The sequence below is a fragment of the Solanum stenotomum genome, chromosome 3 (assembly GCF_019186545.1).
Source record: "Solanum stenotomum isolate F172 chromosome 3, ASM1918654v1, whole genome shotgun sequence".
Lineage (NCBI taxonomy): Eukaryota > Viridiplantae > Streptophyta > Magnoliopsida > Solanales > Solanaceae > Solanum > Solanum stenotomum.
The window spans coordinates 23,706,886-23,719,805 of NC_064284.1; the positions used below are offsets into that span (position 1 = coordinate 23,706,886).

The window sequence follows — 12,920 nt, forward strand, 5'->3', positions numbered from 1 at the left end:
TTCCCAATCTCCAGTTCAGTAGAATCAGTGGTGAGTCCTCATTCTTCCAGGACAATAGTCATGAGTTTCCTTTCAGTATTTTCAGTCTTTTAGTTTCAGTTTTGCTAGACTTAGTTGGGGCCTGTCCCAGCATTTCTAGTCAGGAGGCTATTTTCAGACATAGTTAGATTCAGCTTAGTATTGAGTTAATATCTTCTTGTATTAAACTCATCAGTTTTCATTTATCTCAGTGATAGTATATGAGTTTTCCCCATCATATCAGTTTTATTTATGATTTAACTTCCGCATCAGTTATTATTATCCTTAGTATGCTCATGTCATGCCAGCAAGGTTAGCTTGGGATCACTTGTGATCCTAGGTCCCGTATCCGCGTCTCAAGGGTAGCTCAGGGCGTGACAAACTTGGTATCAGAGCCCTAGGATGTCTGTAAAGCCACACTAAGTAGAGTCATTGTCATGGGTGCGAAATGCACCACATCTAAAGAGAAGGAGGCTACAAAGTGTTTTAGGAAGAATCTTCATTTTCTTGTTACTCTTATCGTGCGTAAGGTATGATCTAATTCTATTCTAACTCGATATTCTACGTTTCAGTGATCATGCCTCCCCGTAGAGCTAACGCCAGAAATGCGAATGGCAGGAACGCAAACGCAACTCCTCCAGTCCCTGATCAAGAAGTCTCGAATGCAGAATTCAGGAACACCATTCAGATGTTGGCTCAGAGTGTGGCCAACTAGAACAATCAGCGGGTTCCAGTTCAGGCAAATGCCAATGTTGGGTCAGCTGCAGCTAGAGTGCTAGACTTTGTTAAGATGAATTCGCCAGAGTTCTTAGGGTCACAAGTTGGAGAAGATCCCCAAAACTTCATTGATGAGGTCAAGAAGATCTTTGAAGTGATGCAGGTAATTGGGAATTACCAGGTTGAGTTAGCATCGTATCATCTGAAAGATGTAGCTCATATCTGGTATACTCAGTGGAAGGAGAACATGGGTACAAATGAAGCTCATATTATTTGGGATTGTTTCAGCGAAACCTTTCTGGACAGGTTTTTCCCCATAGAGTTGAGAGAAGCAAGGACCCAGGAATTTATGAACTTAAGGCAGGGTAACATAACGGTCCAAGAGTATGGGCTTAAGTTTAACCAACTCTTCAGGTATGCTCCCCACATGGTTGCTAATTTCAGGGCTTAGATGAATAAGTTTCTATATGGAGTGTCAAACTTGGTGAAAACAGTGTAGAAATGCCATGTTACTTGAAAATATGAACATCTCTAGGCTCATGACTCATGCTCAGCAGGTTGAGGGTGATAAGCTTAAGGAACAAGCTAAGGAGATCAAGAAAGCTAGGACATGCAACTATGACTATTCTCAACAAAAATCAGGTGGTGGAAATCGCTCGCAGTTTAAGCAGAAGTCTTCGACTTCAGCACCTTCATCAGCCAGTGTCCCATCCTCCAAGTTCCAGAATAATCAGAAGGGTGGAGCATCAGGCTCTAAGTCTCAAGGTAGTATTTCAGCCACCAAAACCTACCCAACTTGCCCTAAGCGTGGTAACTTGTAGGAAAAGAAGGATGTTTTGGGTGTAGTCAGTCTGGTCACAGGTTGAGAGATTGTCCTTCTAAATAGGATCTAGGAGGCAATGCTAATCGAGCCCAGTCTACAACTTCAGCAGCACCAACAGGTCGCCCAACTCAGCAGGGTAACTCTTTTGGTGCAGGTGGCGGACAGAGCCAAAACATGCTCTATGCTCTTCAAGCTCGCCAGGATTAGGAAGATTCTCTTGATGTAGTCACTGGTACATTACGAGTCTTTGATCTCGATGTTTGTGCTTTATTAGATCCAAGGGCTACTCTTTCTTTTGTAACTCTTTATATAGCAGTCCAATTCAGTGTTAGTCCAGAAACTCTCCCAGAACCTTTTTCAGTCTATACTCAAGTCGATGACCCAGTTTTAGCTAGACGGGTATACAGAAATTGCCCTGTCACAGTTTCTCAGAAAGTCACCTTAGCAGATCTTGTAGAGTTAGAAATGGTAGACTTTGATGTCATTCTAGACATGGATTGGTTACATTCATGTTATGCCTCAGTCGATTGTAGATAGGATTGTTCATTTTCAATTTCCAGATGAATCAATCTTTGAATGGAAGGGTAGTAGCTTACCAATTATGGGTCGATTCATTTCTTACCTTAAGGCCAGAAAGATGATCTCAAAGGGTTATCTCTATCATCTAGTTCGGGTTAAGGATTCAAGCTCCAAAACCCCAACTCTTGAGTCAGTTCCAGTGGTTAATGAGTTTAGGGAAATCGACTTTGGAATTGATCTTATTCCAGATACCCAGCCTATCTCTATTCCTCCTTACAGAATGGCTCCAGATGTGCTTAAGGAATTGAAAGAGCGGTTGAAAGACCTTCTAGATAAGGGCTTCATCAGACCTAGTATTTCACCATGGGGTGCACTAGTGTTGTTCGTTAAGAAGAAAGATGGTTCTCTCAGAATGTGCATTGACTATAGGCAGTTGAACAAGGTCACAATCAAGAATAAGTACCCTATCCCAGGATTGATGACTTGTTTGACCAACTTCAGGGTACTAGTCATTTCTCAAAGATAGACCTCAGATCAGGTTATCATCAGCTTAAAGTCAGAGATAGTGGCATTCCGAAGATAGCCTTCAGAACTCGGTATGGTCATTATGAATTTGTAATCATGTCATTTGGACTAACCAATGCTCCTGCAGCTTCCATGTATTTGATGATACTTGGACTTGTTCGTTATCGTCTTTATTGATGATATCCTCATTTACTCTAGGAATGAGGAAGAACATGCGAGTCATTTGGGAGTTGTTCTGCTAACTCTAAAAAATTGTCAGTTATTTGCAAAATTTAACAAGTGCGAGTTTTGGTTACAATTAGTTGCTTTCTTTGGGCATATTGTGTCTAGTGAAGGAATTCGAGTAGATTCCCAGAAGATAGAAGCAGTGGAACAATGGCCCAAACCTACCTTTGCTACAAATATCAAAAGTTTCTTGGGTCTAGCGGGTTATTACAGAAGGTTCGTGGAAGGATTTTCATCCATAGCCTCACCATTGACTAGGTTGACTCAGAAGATGGTCAAGTTTCGTGGTCAGATGATTGTGAGAAAAGCTTCGCAGAATTGAAAACTAGGTTGACTACAATTTATGTTTTGACTCTACTAGAGGGTTCAGACAGTTATGTCATTTATTGTGATGCATCCAGAGTCGGCCTAGGTTGTGTGTTGATGCAACGAGGTAAGGTTATAGCTTGTGCTTCCAGACAACTTATGTTGCATGAGAAGAATTATCCGACTCATGACCTCGAGCTTGCAGCGGTGGTGTTTACACTCAAGATTTGGAGGCACTACTTGTATGGTGTTCATGTAGATGTGTTCACAAACCATAAGAGCATTCATTATGTGTTCACCAAGAAAGAGTTGAATCTTCGCCAGAGAAGATGGCTTAATTTCCTCAAGGATTATGACATGAATGTGCATTACCATCCTGGTAAGACAAATGTAGTAGCAGATGCCCTTAGCAGACTATCTATGGGTAGGGTAGCACATGTTGAGGACGAAAGAAATGAGCTAGCAAAGGATGTTCACAGACTTGCTCGCCTAGGAGTTCGTCTTATGAGCATATCAGATAGTGGTGTAACGGTTCAAAATGGGGTGGAATCTTCTTTGGTAGTGGAAGTTAAGGAGAAGCAAGATAGCGATCCGATATTACTTGAACTCAAGGGTGCAATCCACCAAAAGAGAGTTGAGGTTTTCTCCCAAGTGGGAGATGGTGTGCTTCGCTACCAGGGTCGACTATGTGTTCCTTGTGTTGGTGAGTTGAGACAACATATTCCTGCAGAGGCCCATAACTCTAGATATTCTATTCATCCAAGTGCCACTAAGATGTACCGCGATCTGCAGGAAGTCTATTGGTGGAATGGTATGAAAAGAGATATAACATATTTTGTGGCTAAGTGTCCCAATTGCCAGCAAGTCAAGGTAAAACATCAGAAACCAGAAGGTATGACTCAAGAGATTGACATTCCTACTTGGAAGTGGGAAGTGATCAACATGGACTTCATCACAGGTTTACCTCGTACTCGCAGACATCATGACTCTATTTGGTGATTGTTGATAGAGTTACTAAGTCTTCTCGCTTTTTGGCGGTCAAGACTATAGATTCGACGGAGGATTATGCCAAGCTTTACATTAACGAGGTTGAATGGGGTTCCTTTGTCTATCATCTCAGATAGAGGTCCTCAGTTTACCTCTCATTTATGAAAGTCATTTCAAACGGGTCTTGGTACTCAGGTTAACCTTAACACAACATTTCATCCACAGACGGATGGTCAGGCAGAGCGTACCATTTAGACCTTAGAGGACATGTTGATAGTTTGTGTGATCGACTTCAAGGGTAGTTAGGATGATCATCTTCCTCTTACTAAGTTTGCCTACAATAATAGTTACTATTCCAGCATTCAGATGACCCCTTATGAGGCATTATATGGGCGTAGATGTAGATCTCTTATGGGCTGGTTTGAAGTAGGTGAAGCAACCTTGATAAGGACAGATTCAATCCATTATGTTATGGAGAAAGTGCAACTCATCAGAGATAGACTTAAGACAGCCCAGAGTCACCAGAAGTCTTACACAGATGTAAGGAGAAGGGAATTAGAGTTCCAAGTTGATGATTGGGTTTTCCTGAAGGTGTCACCTATGAAGGGGGTGATGAGGTTTGGCAAGAAAGGGAAGCTCAGTCCCAGATATGTAGGCCCTTACCGGATCTCGAAAAGGATTGGTAAAATGGCATATGAATTAGAGTTGTCAGTAGATTTGGCAATAGTGCATCCAGTCTTCCACATTTCACTATTGAAGAAGTGTGTGGGTGATCCAGCATCCGTAGTGCCATTAGAGAGTATGGTTGTGAAGGATAGTCTCACTTATGAAGAGGTACCAATTGAAATCCTTGATCGTCAGGTTCGAAGGTTGAGAAATAAAGAAGTCGCTTCAGTCAAGGTTTTGTGGAGGAGTCAGACCGTAGAGGGAGCTACTTGAGAAGTAGAAATAGTCATGAAGTCCACGTATCCTCACCTCTTTTCTTTCGATTCCATTCCAGCTTGAGGTAATAGTTCATCTTCAGTTTTTTAGTCATTCATACGTTAATTCAGTCTTAGTATTGTGTTCCTTTAGTATGTACTTACATTTTCAGCGTATTTGCATGTTTTTGGAACTCAGTTCAGTCAGAAATCAACCTTCAGTGTTTAGTGGTAGGGTTGCAACTCATTCCTTCAATTTCACCTAGTTTAGTCTTCATTCGAGGACGAATGATCCCAAGGGGGAGATATTGTAACACCTCAAAAACCAGACCGAGAATTTTTTTTCCAAAAATATACCTAAAGCAGTGAACCACGATAGTGTTCACGGAACGTGATAGGGTCCACGCTCCGTAGACCTGCCTGTGGTCTTGACTTGGAAGTCACTAGGCCCAGACATCAGACCACGAGCACCTTCACAGTCCGTGGTCTTGATGATGGGCCGTGGTGACGCCCCCATAGAGTCGAGGCAGTGAACCTCCTAGTCAGCCCCTTAAACCGCCACGTCTAACTGAGGACCACGAGGACCTTCACGGTTCGTGGTCCTTCACACGACCCGTGGGGGCGTCCATGAAGCCTTACCAGTAAGCCCCCTAGCCAATCCCTCCAAACCACAGCCCAAGTGGAGACTACGGACATTTTCACGGTCCGTGGTAGGGCTCGTGGACTCAGACCCTCAGCTAGTAGTCACCAAGTCCAGACCACGACCGATTTCACGGTCCGTGGTCCCTTTCACGGTCTGTGAAAGTGGTCGTGGTCAGTCCGTCTGCAGTTTAAGTCTGGGTTATTTCGGTTTTTTCCTTATTCGTTGGACACCTAAACTATGTCGTTTTAATCCTAAATTTTGTGGTTTTAGTTAGTTTAAGCCTAGAAACATTACTAGAACTTACCCAAGTCAGATCTTTAATCAAAACTTAGAAAATTAGAAGCGAAAGGAGAGAAAAAGGCGATCAACCCCTAAGTTCAAGAATGCAACAAGCTTTCTCCAGTTCCAGCCCCGAAATCGAAAGATTTCTCTGTGGAATTCGTCACCAGGTATATGGGATTTCACTAGTGGGTTCATTTCACCCATTATGTCCCTAGTTTTCAATCAGCTTCTTGATTCCCTTATTATGACTAGACCTAGGGCTTTTTTAATGTTAGAATTGTTGGGTTCTTAGCTGTTAGAATGATCCAAATTAGATTAGTACATTAATATTCAGTTTATTGCATGAATTTCAGAACCCTAGCTATGTATTTCTTTAGTTCTTGAATTACACATGATAGGTCAAATATTTCAGTTATTCAGTTATACATGCCTCAATTCAGTTTAATTGTTGCATCCTCAGTTTCATGTTCAGTTTGAGCTATCCAGTAACTTATAGAAATTCAGTCATAATGTGTAAATTACTCAATCCATTAGGAGTAGCATAATATCGAGTTGGACTAGGGTTCAGCGTACCCAAACAGTCCCAGAATTACTAGCCACGTAAGTTGTAAGTCCCCTCTGTGGGCATCATTTTAGTGATCACACCAGCATGCCTCTACACCTTTGGCCGGGTGTATTGGGGCCTCTCGATTGGGCGTATACATCGAACTCCACATTTAGCTCATGTGATTTTATTATCGGTTATTAGTAGCTCCCACAGTTTAGTCAGATTCTATTGTATTGACCATGTATCAGTATATTCAATATTCAGTCTCAGTATGTTATAAATTGGTCATTGTATTCAGTTAGCTTAGTATTCAATATCTATATCACGTTCTGATTATATCATTGCTTATTTGTTTTGTTCAGTTATATGTTATTTCAGCTTTATTCTATCCTGCATGCTCAGTACCTTTCAAGTACTATGTATACTCTGTGCTACATCTTCTAGTGATGTAGGTTCAGGTTCTCAGCATCCAGATCACGCTTAGATCGGTTCCCGATCTCCAGTTCAGTAGAATCAGTGGTGAGTCCTCATTCTCTGAGGACAATAGTCATGAGTTTCCTTTCAGTATTTTCAGTCCTTTAGTTTCAGTTTTGCTAGACTTAGCTGGGGCCTGTCCCAGCATTTCTATTCAGTTAGAGTCTATTTTCAGACATAGTTAGATTCAACTTAGTATTGAGTTAATATCCTCTTTGTATTAAACTCATCAATTTTCATTTATCTCAGTTATAGTATATGAGTTTTCCCCATCATATCAGTTTTATTAATGATTTAGCTTTCGCATCAGTTATTATTATCCTTAGTATGCTCAAGTCATACCAGCAGGTTAACTTGGGATCACTTGTGATCCTAGGTCCCGTGTCCGCATCTCGGGGGTAGCTCGGGGTGTGACAGAAACAACCAAATGCTACCACTAGCATGGGCAGTTGTTGAGGTTGAAAACACATTTACTTGGAAATGGTTTGCTAAGCTTGTAAGAGATGATCTTCAGCTAGGAGATGGAACAGAATTGACAACCGTTACTAATAAGCAGAAGGTATTTTTATTTTCTTTTTCATTAATTCATTTATTTTCTTTTTCGTTTATTCATTAAGTTAGATCTCATGTTATTCTAAATTTTGTTAAAGGGTCTTGACAAAGATATAGCTACAATTCTGCCAAATGCAGAACAAAGAATGTGTGCATGACATGTTCTAGCCCACTGGTCTAAGAATTGGAAAGGCATTGAAAAAAGAAATTTTGTTTGGAGATGTCCCAAATCTACGTATGAACAAAAATTGAGAAGAAATTTGGATCATATGGAGAAGTTAGGTGATAAAATATGTGATGACTTATTATGGTACAATATAGATAGGTGGTCTAAATTATACTTTAAGTTTTTTAGTTGTTGTGATAGTGTTGACAACAACATGGCTGAAATCTTTAATTCATGGATTTTGGGGCCAAGACACAAAACTATCATCACAATGCTTGAAGAAATAAAGATCAAAGTGATGAGAAGAATAGGACAATTGAGGGAGTTCTGTGATACTTGGATAACAAACATATCTTCAATTGCCCGAAAGGTATTGACAGAGAACACAACAAAGTCAATGAAGTGTAACTTTGAATGGAATGGTGAATTTGGTTTTGAGGTTAAAGACAGTTGGGGTAACATATTTGTTGTGAATCTAGGCAATCAAACATGTACTTGTAGATCTTGGATGCTAAAAGGTATACCTTGTTGTCATGCTATAACTGCACTTCATTTTAGAAAATTGGAGCCCATTAATTATGTTGCACATTGGTATATCAAGGAGACTTATCTCAAGATCTATAGTCACTACATTCAACCAGTTACTAACATGAAAATGTGGCCACAGTCAACCAACCCTTCCCTTTTGTTATGCCACTTGTTATAAGAACACTACCAGGAAGGCCCAGAAAGTGTAGGAGAAAGGAGCAGAATGAAAACAAAACATAAAAATTGTCCAAGAGAGGTGTTGAGATGACCTGCAGTTTTTTTCATGCAAAGGGTCATAATAAGAGGGGTTGTTATTTGAATAATCAAGCTAATGTTGAACTAGGTGAAATGTTAATTCTTCTACAACACCAACTGAATCACAATTAAGCACAAAGAGAGGAAGAGGTCAACCAAAAGGTTCTACAAAACAGGAATGTTTATAGTAATTCATTTAGTTGTTATTTTACATCTTAATCAGTCTAATATTTTTGTTAATCAACTTATATTATAAGCTAGTGCTACTGGAAGGGGAAGAGGAACTACAACTGGTAATGGAACAGGGATTGGTGTTGCTGCTGATGATTTTGGTGCCATTGGAAGGGGAAGAGGAACTGGAACTGGTTTAGCTGGAAGGGGAAGAGGAACTGGTGTAGCTGCTACTGCTATTGCTACTAATGTTCCTGGTGCTACTGGAGCAGGGAAGAGGCCAAGAATGGTTGGAATGGGAATACTACATACACAGAGTAGTTTTATAATCCACAATGTAAGTTGTCTTAATTATTTACATACTTTTCAATTTTAACTTATCAAGCATCTAAGACAACATATTATTGTGAATCTAGCCTGGAATGCCTATGAACTCTTCAATAGTGACTGGAAATCTCGGGCATCATAAACCAAGATCATGCTTAAAATGGAAAGGAAAGGCTGTTGTAACTCAACAAGGTCTTCAAGAGATGAGAGAAAACAAAAGAATGAGAACAAGGTCCGTTGCTGCTGAAGTTTGCTATGGAGACTGCTTTAGTTTGATATTTTAGCTGTTTTTGGAACAATTATGCAGTTGTGATTGCTTTAGTTTGATATTTTAGTTGTTTTTGGAACAATTATGCAGTTGCGACTGCATTAGTTTGATCTGTTTATTTTTTAAACAATTATGCTGCAGCTGTGACTGCATTAGTTTGATCTATGTTTGTTTTTGAAACAATTATGTAGTTGTGACTGCATTAGTTTGATCTATGTTTGTTTTTGAAACAATTATGTAGCTATGACTGCATTAATTTGATCTATATTTGTTTTTGAAACAATTATGCAGTCAGTTTTGCATTACTTTTATGTGTACAATTATGCAGTTGTGACTACAATTTAGTGAATGTAGTTGTAAATAAAACACAAACAAAATATACAAACAAGCAAATTACATTAAAAGACTAAGAAATTAAAAGACTAAGAAGAACACAAAGTTCATTACAAAAGAGTCTTGCACCTAACATAAATAGTGCTACACTACACCAATATTGATCTCACTACATCAAGAGCTTAAGGTAACTTCATTGAACCTCTTTTCATATATATCACCCAGAACCAATAACTTATAGCTATAACCACAACACAACAATAAGCTACAACAAAAAAGAGCACATTTTGCTATGTTCTTCTCCATTTATTCTACATTCCTTTCATCTTCTCAACCTCTTCTTGCAACATTTTCAATTTCATACCTAGGCAATCATCATCTTGTTTGAAATCTCCAGGCTTGTCAACTTCTTCGATAACCTCAACCAATTCAAATGCAGTGGCTGATGTTTGAGAGGATTCTACTATATTCTCAAGCTCACCCAATTTCTGTATTAGTTTAGGAATCACAAATTTCGACCTCGGATCAATATTTTCTTTATCCTTCCAACACCAAAAGTGACAAGATCTAGGACCCTTCAATAATGCAAAAGGATGAAGGAATTAGTGGTTAATCAAAATTCTTAATCGGCTAAAAAATGAAACAAAAATGATCTTTACCCCATAATAAGGACATGACCAATATCTTCTTTCGGGGTTATTTGAAGTCCAAGATGTTTTCAAACGCACCACAAGTCCATGATTACAATAAATTTTTTTCTTCGTAGTATAATCATCTTCTTCCATACAAAGGTTTGTCAAGTTAATTGATCGCATTGTGTGCACAATTTTGTGCAAGAAGTAACGAGAATCTAAAAAAAAGCAGATAATAAGGAAAAGGGAGGAAACAAAAATCAAAATAATAGATGAAGAAGAATAAGTTTGAATAACAATGATTCCTTCAAAGATTCAACTTTTAGGTTTGAAGAGCTAAGATTTGAGAAAGATCAAGAAAAAAATAAATAAATTAGGTCACCATTTTTCGATGATTGGGTTGGTGAGGGAGAAGAGGAAATTAGGGTTCTTTAAAAGTGAATGTGGATCTTCAAATACGTAATGGGTCGGATATTACCGTTGAAGAGGCATATTTGATTTTAAAAAAATGTTAAAAGATGAATAACGTGTCGTTCTAAGCTGTATCAACACGCGCACAAGGCTGGTGTTCGGAGGGTTGAAAATAATTCACATCAACTATGTTAATGGGGGTATATAAACACCCGTGTAGTTTAAGTACTAAAGTAAGTTCTCGCATCAAGTTCAGGATTTTTTTTATGGATTTTCTCTTTTTTTAAATTAATCCAATTGCCATGGGTCATCGCTTATTTGGTCCATTTGCTATGTATGAGCATTTAAAATGTACACATATTTCTCTTTTATTTGACTATCATTTTGTGTTAAATAGGTATAAATTTGTTAAGGTTTAAGGGGTCGTTTGGTAGGGGGGAAATGCAGGGATTAATAACGCAGAGATTAGTAATGCAAAGATTAGTAGTGCTGGGATTAGTAATGCAGGGTATATGTTTTCTATCAAGTGTTTGGTTCATTGCTTTTGACCTCAACTTGTTTTTGGATTAAAACTCTACAAAAAACTTCTTTCTAATTATACCCTTGTATTATTATGAGATTTTCTATTTTATGTAATCGATCAAGGTAGATAATTGTCGAGACAATATTATTTTTTTATGACCTTCTAACTAGCTAGGAGAAACAATTTTGTTGTCATGTTTGCGATTTTCTCACTTGAATTATTTGAGGGAAAACAATTATTATCTTAATAAATTAATCACTTAAAAACGTTAATTTTCAATTTAGAATAGATAGACCATCTACTTTAAAACCGAAATGACGGTAAACAATAGCAAAATCGAATAAATCATCTACTTTTACACATAAAAATTACAAGTTGTAGTTTTAATATGTATGCAATTTATAAATGGTTCAAAATACAAATAATTAGAAACCATGTATAAATCAACAAATAATATATTAAATTAAGATCACAAACATCATGTGGTGATATATTTGCCTTTTCAATTAGTAAATGTTAAAGAACTCACATTTTAAATATTGTATTGATATGTATTGCATTTATTTATTAACAAACTCTCTCTAAATAATAGAATTTGTAAGTTAATTTATTTAAATAAATTTTCTAGTACAAATATAAAACATAAAATCAAGAAAATAAATAAAATGATTTGAGGGATATTTTTGTCTTTACATAGATAATCCCATGGTATTTAAATCCAATGTATTACTAATACCACCAAATGGAAGGTATTAGTAATACATCCTATAATACCATGTAAGGTGTATAACTAATCCATGGATTAGTTATACTTAGGCCCAAAAATTCTATCAAACATAGTACTAAATAATACCATACATAATACACGGACTATTTCTCCTAATACCTCCTACCAAACGACCCCCAAGTGTTCAATAGGTGCAAGCCTAGATTGAAGTGTCTAAGTGAAATATGCGGATAACTTTAAGGGGCCGCATATGACTTAAGCGTAAATTTATTTGTTCACTTCACTTGTATCCCATCTGATTTTCATCGTAAGAACTTTAGTATTTTCTATTGTAATTCAAGCTCTCGTTTTTTTTGGTGATGTTGCTAGACAATTATATTCATTCTTGACTTGTCCATTACTCTTGCTTGTTGCTTTGATTATATTCACTAACAAGAAATTTAGCATCAAGAACAAATTATTTGGTAGTTATAATTTGTATGCCCTTGAGGGCCAATATCTTATGAAGTCAATGGCTATACTTTAAAGGCTATTGATTAAAGGGTATTTATAGAAGTCCATTTGATGAGTATTTCAACGAATAATCCATTCACAAATGTTCAACATTTTTGGCAAAGAAAATTTATATTCAAGCACAATTTTGACTTCCAATTATGAACTTTTTTCTTTAATGTCAACCAAACATTGTCCTAACAGCTTATTGATTATTGTCCAAATATCTTTTCTTTAATTTTGTTTATTTATGGGTCCATTTGTCATGTCAATTTCTTATTAATACTTGATATATTTAGTATTTTAAGTTGAGTAATTTTATTAATACAAAACAAAGTTTAATGACTTTATTAGATACATTCTCATAGTTCAGTAACATTTTAAGATATTAACCCAGAACAATCTCTAATGCCACTAGCCAAATATCCCATTCAGAGACCATTTTTAGCGTTAATTGCACGATTTGCCCTTCAAATGGATTGATCTTTAATTTTTTACATTTAGAAGTCGAACTCATGTCTAGTGGGATGGATATAAGCTCTTTAAGAA

The 12,920-nt window shown here is 37.5% G+C and overlaps 1 pseudogene; it reads left to right on the forward strand.

The window, feature by feature from the left end:
- Nucleotides 1-7,413: 7,413 nt before the first annotated feature.
- LOC125858780 (uncharacterized) lies at nucleotides 7,414-9,598 on the forward strand (annotated as a pseudogene).
- The last annotated feature ends 3,322 nt before the right edge of the window (nucleotides 9,599-12,920 follow it).